This window comes from Haemorhous mexicanus, chromosome 5 (assembly GCF_027477595.1).
Source record: "Haemorhous mexicanus isolate bHaeMex1 chromosome 5, bHaeMex1.pri, whole genome shotgun sequence".
Taxonomy (NCBI): Eukaryota; Metazoa; Chordata; class Aves; order Passeriformes; family Fringillidae; genus Haemorhous; species Haemorhous mexicanus.
Window position 1 is genome coordinate 38,944,157 of NC_082345.1, and position 6,320 is coordinate 38,950,476.

Below are 6,320 nucleotides of genomic sequence, written 5' to 3' on the forward strand. Positions count from 1 at the left end.
AGCTCAATGTTTCAGTGATTGGTCCACACTGCCATTTTAGAGAAGACAAGTTCTTAGAAGTGGGGCTAGATCTGATAAAGGACTTCGGTATTGCTGTGCCTGACCCTAAGGCATTGCCTATTAGTATGAAATCTGGAGCGAAGTGCCTTGGATTTTCAGTCTGTGTAGACGGAGCTAGGTGGTCCTGAGCAAAGCATGCCCTGCAGCCGAAGGGAGTGCTGGCAACACATGGCTGTATTCTAGTTTGTCCTCACTGTATCAAGCATCTAGGAGGAAACAAACCCAAAGAAATTTTGCTTTCTTCACTTAATGTTCTGTTCACTGTGCTTGTGTTTGCACATTCTGGTTCATACTTTGTCCATATTGGATATTTTGTCAGTTGAAACACATGGGCTAGAAGATCTTTCTCGTCTCGTTCTTACCTCGCCTCTAGCCTAGCAGTGGAGGTGCTTGGTGAGATGTAAATTTAAACATACTGAGCTGAAAGAGGCTATGAACTGAACTGTATTCTGAGTTTTCCCAGTCAGTAGCATGCTACTATACTCCATGCTGTCTTGTCCTTCCCACAACTATATATATATTCTAATCTTCTAAGCAAATAGATAGCTTTTTCAGGGATGGAAGAGTCCTTGTAGTGTTAGAAATGGATTTATTTCTGCAGTAGCTACTGGTTTGTTGTCCCACTTACACACTTAGCCATAAAGGTTTTAAAAGAGCAGGGCAAGGAGGAGGCAATGACTACGTGAGGATAGGGCTGATGGAAGAGTTTCTGTAGCATGTCTCTTGCCTGGAGGGTAAGTAATACAGAATGAAGCTTATCCCAAGTGCCCTTCTAAATCCTCAGCCCCCCCTCAAGAAGATGTGGGTCTAGTGTCCTCTGACTAAACTGTTTTGGTTTTGTTATTGATTTGTCTTTATAATTCCTTGAAGGCCTAAATACCACACTGCTTCATTTCAGAATCCATGTCAGGCTTCATCTGTCTCCTCTCCGGGTATCTGTGGATTTGGGAGAAGGAGCTCATTATCTATAGCTGTATGTAAAGCAGGACCATTGAAGCTGTGATCTTTGGTGTTTTTTAGGTAACACAGATCATAGCATAGAAAAAGCAGTTATGAAAGGTTAACAAATACTCTCAGTAGTTATGTGTTAAAGTAGATGTGGTTGTGTTTTTTGTGGTATCAGAATATGCTTATGCTTATCCTTAATCACTGACCCTGCCAGGTGTTTGGGTTTCACGTGGTCTCTTCTCTAAACATCTCCCAAGATTATGTTTAAACTTGAGGACATGTAGAGACCAAACTGTGATAGTATGTTCTGAGCTTGAGAAGTCATTAAGATGGGGCTTTGGAGTTCACACATCTGGATATGGGAAGTCTCTGAAGTCCTTACTTAGATCTAGCCCATTTTTGCTAACAGCATCTGGTAATTGTATTTTTAAAAGAAAATAAACTGTTAAAAGTTGTAAGTTTCAAAATTCACTACTTAACAAATTTGGCTTGCTCTTTGATTATTTTCTCATTTAACACCTTCATAACATACAATGGGATACAATATTTGAAAAGAGGAGTTGTTGGATGCACACCTGCAGCCTGCAAGATCCAGGGTCATGAATACATCCTATTGACAGATTTTGGTAAGCTTCTCTCCAGATTGACATGCTAGTTGTAAATCAGCAGTTCTTGTGCTCTCCAGACTGCAGCAAAAAGAAGAATATAAATGAGATGCCAGTTCTTATGGCATTGGTTAAAATAAAACTGTTCTGGTGCTTACTGTAGTTTTGTTATTAATGACACTCTTGTTTAGCAGTTCTGAAAGGCAGTATGTAGCAGGAACATTAAACTTTCAACATTGATTGGAGTGTTGTGACTCATTCTTTCACTTTTCATTTGAACCAGGTGTAGAGAATCCCCTCCTTTAACATTTGAGGAGGGTAAGTTACCTTGTTGACAGGCTCTGGCTGGGAAAATGTGTCACTGAAATAGAAACTGCTGTCTTTGACAGCAGTTGCAGAAATGGACCATAATTTAACACCTGTGTAAATGGTGTCTTCTGTCCACTTTTGTTTGCTGCATTGAAAGGAGAATTATTTTGGGGGTAAAAGTGGGAGGAAAGAGGAGAATTAAATGAGACTTTAGATGACAGGGAAGGGTTTTTGGGGCTTATGCTTGATGGAGAGGGAGGCTTCTTTGCAATTCTTTCATAATTGCTTTTAGCAATCTAGATTAGATCAGAACTGAAGAGTTTGCCTGTCTGATACAACTTTGTTCATGTTAAAAAAAAAATAAAAACAGCATCCTCAAAGGAGCTCAGTTTTAAGCTTAGCATTCCAAAGTTTTACTTTTTGAGGAAGAGTGATGTCAGGTGCAGTTAGAAGTGTTACCTTGGATTATTTGAACACTGGGCATAGCAACACTGCTTACCAGTGTCTGCTAGCTTCATAAGATTAGATTCTCTTCTGGGTTATTGAAATTGATGTTCCTGAAACTAACAGCTGATACTGTAATTCTGACATGTTTTGCTTTTTAAGTGGAAAGAGCCAGCAGAATGTAGAAAAGTGGAGAGAAATAATATGTTCATCTCCAAGCTGGTGCTCAAAACTTTCCCTGTGTTTCAGGGCCCATTGCTGTCAGCCTGATTTGGAAACTGATAGGAAACTTATATGCAGATGAATGATTAACCTTTCTGCTAAAGGTTTCCAATTTCCAAAGGTGTCTATGCAGCAGTTGTTTATCAAATACCTTCTGTTGGGCAGAGGATTGTGCTGCAGCTTAAGCTTAAGGAAGCTTAGTATCACCCCTCAGTACAAAAGGGACAGCCTGATAATGAAAGCATGAACAGCCTTGATGGTCTGCTAGGTTGGGTCTAGAGCCACATGGATGTTGGAGTAGGTAGACTCAGCTCTACAGCAGTTTCTCCTTTTTTATGTACAGATGTGGTCATCTCTAATCCAAGACATTTATAGATCAGAGAAGTTGTTGCAACCACATCTCCATTTTCATTTCTTAATTGCTGCTCAGTAACCTGTTTGAGGTTCCCCACAAGATTTCAAGAGGATGTTGAAATAATTGACTTTTAATTGCTAATGCTTGCTTAAATTGAGCATAAATTATCTACTGAAAATAATACAGTCTTCTATACACTAGCAAGAGGAGGTGGAAGTTTGTCCACGTGGCATTTGTCTCATTGCTTTTAAAATCCTCTGGTCAGACCTTTGCTCAGGCCTGGTAGTGTTCCGCATGTGGCCGCGTCTCAGCTTTTGCAGCAAAATCAAAGTGAGTAAAGCAGACAAGACAGGATATGCCAAGGACAGATAAGCTATTTATTCCATATTTTTCTGTGCCTGTGCATACCAGGGACAGGCACACAAGGTTTGAGAGGCTATGGCAGAAGGGCTCTTGTGTTCCCAGGTGTGTGACTAAAGTCTGTGAATTGTCAGCACAAGTTGGCTCTGCAGCTGCAGGAGGGGCTTGAGTCCTGAACTCTCTTACGAGCTTTGCTTCTGTGTGCTCAAGTGTTGGCAAGTAATTGCTCAGATTTACATTTGCCCTGTAGCGGAGAAACTGTTCTGAACTCTTAGCATGTTTTACTGCAGTGGTCAAATCTGAGAAGCTTAAAAGCTCCTTCACAGCCTAATTTTTCTCTACAACGTGAGAGCTTAAGTAGGAATATTTTTGGAAAACTACTGTCTTGGAAGTGCAAAGGAGTTAGAAAAAGCCAGGCTGGAGAAGCTGCTATGCCAATACCTGGTGAATTGTGTGCAGTTTATTTATTTGGTACTGCCCGGGGTTTTAGGGAATGCTAAGGCCTGGGGCAGTGTGATTGTTAGTTATGGTAAATGTTTCATTTATGCTTTGTTTACTGAGGGGTATATGCAGGTATCCGTGAAATGGAGTTGCTGACAGGAAGGTCTGCAGCCAAGGTCACATTTTCAGACTGTAGTATTTCAGGTTTGACAGTAGGAGGCATCTTCACATCAGCTATTTCTGGAATGGCTGCAGAACCTGCCTAGTATTTACTGAAACTTCAATAATGGTAGCAGATGTGAAGCATTTTATATAAATGCAGTGTTTTAAATATGTATTTCAAGAAAAGTAAAGTAAAATCTCAGTGTGATATTGTAGTGTGCCTAACTGTTGAATGTGATTTCTCAAAATAGTAATGTAAGAAATATTTGCAGAAGTTCAGTTTTGACTTGCATCTAGGAAAACAAAGTTTGTTATCCTTTACTGGCAAATTCTGCACAATATTTTGTTCTTTTATGATGGAACTGTCAGTATTTCATCTTGCACTAGTCTTTGACTGATCTGGATTTTTTTGGTCAAACATAGTGTGTTTTAAATGGCTGTTAATATGTGTTGGCTTATAGAGTACAAATTTAAATGGATGTTTTGCGTGTTTGCCTCTGACCACATGCTTAGGTGAATTTCACCAGGAATAAAGAGTGCTGTGAGTCTGTATATTAGAGTATGTCCATCAGTGTTTGGAGTTGGGTTCAAAATCTGACATTCAATGCTGTGTCATGGAAAGGTGAAGTAGAATGAATTTAGTCTCTTTCTCCTGTATGTTTGATGAAAATATTTGGCCTTCCACACTAGTCTCCATATTTTCATATGATTATTGCAATTTACTGTCAGTACTGAGAACAAGAGAAAAAACTCACCTTAAATTATACAGGTAGAGGTTGTGTGTTCATGTCCTTAAGTGTGACAGTGCAGTGTTGTGGGTGGGGGGAAGAGTTTTTTGAATGCTGTTATAGTGTAACATGTGGCACTCTCCCATCTAATGCGAGTTTCCTCTCTACTGGTTAGTGCATTTACCTTGAATCAAATGGCTGTTTGCTGACAGCAGTGGAACAGCAACCAAAATTGAAAAGGTGAATTGTTAGAAATTGGTCTTCTGTAGGTTTAGCCTAGTGTCCTATGCCTTACATAAACTCAGTGTTTTATTAAGTTACTCTATATAGGTGAATGCATTTTAACCAGTTTGCTTTGGTAGGAGAGCTTCAAAATTGTGTGTCACATGAGCAGAGACCCCATCAGGAGCAAAGAAATAGGTGCAAAACAGGTGAAAAGGAAGGAATTTTCTTAACGTTGCTCAAGCTGTTTTTGAGACACCTTGTATTTGCACAATCAGCTGGAGATAGAGATATTTGTGCAAGGAATTTAGGTTCAAATGGCAGTGAACTGCTGGTGAAGGCAATTGGTGAATGGTGTTCAGATCTTTTGAAATTTAGCATGTGCCTCTATTAAAATAGGCATAAAATGGTTGTGAGAATTACCTGTATCTTATAGGAGAAGGGACTATTCTTTATATAAGTGGATGGTTTAGGATATTGATTTCCTTTTCCCTCTAATTTATGGCTAGTCAAGTTGCCTTTGTTACTGAGTGTTTTCCAGTTACCTCAAAGAGGGTAAACCAGCTACATTTTAATTGCTTTTATTGCCTTAAATTGTTTACCCTTCAGCAATTTATCAAAATTACCTTTGAACTTCAAGAGGAAAAGATTATAAGAGGAAATCCTTTTTAAAATGTTATCAGAGATAAACTCCATTGAAGCTGTCATCATTCTTGATTTTTTTTTCCCCCTCTAATCTGTTAGAACACAGCACATGCTGCAGCATGATCTGCTTCCTAGTTGCCAAGATTGATGTGAGGAGAGTTTTTTTTATGGCCATGATAAATGTGTGTTTAAAAACAGTGCTCTCAGACATAGTATGAAACTTGAAGCATTCAGTTTACATTGGCTTTGTCAGCCAAATTCAGCTATGTGGGATTTTGATTTACATCTAATACATCAGAGGATTAAGAATGAAATAGTTTCATATTAACCTTAGGTCACTTTACTTTTCTACTCAAATTTATTCAAAAGCTAACCTCGGGGGATTACCCAAACAATAAGCAAATGTGTGGCAGCAAAGCAGAGTGATAAAAACGCTCCTAGCTGCTTGCCAGTTTGATTTTGTTTGTTTTTTTTTTTTTTTTCCCCTAGTCTGCTTTTGCAATTTCCATGTACTAAGGTCCTGCTGTTTCCTTAGGGCAGTGGTACAGATGTCTTTCTTTAGACGTTATTCAAACTGCTGCAGAAAGTAAAGATTTATTTCATATATACAGTTGAAGCTGCTTCTCCCGAGGCCAGGGTAGGAATCAAGCTCTTGTACAAGCTCAAGTTCTTTCAGGCTTTCTTTTGTTTAATGGAGCGATGATCGCTTAAATACCAGGGTTCTGCTGGAAACTGGCACTCTTACTGGGCTTGAATCGAAAACATGCAGAAGAGGGCCCTTTACTGCTCTTGCCCAAGGAGGCAGGCTGAGGAACTACA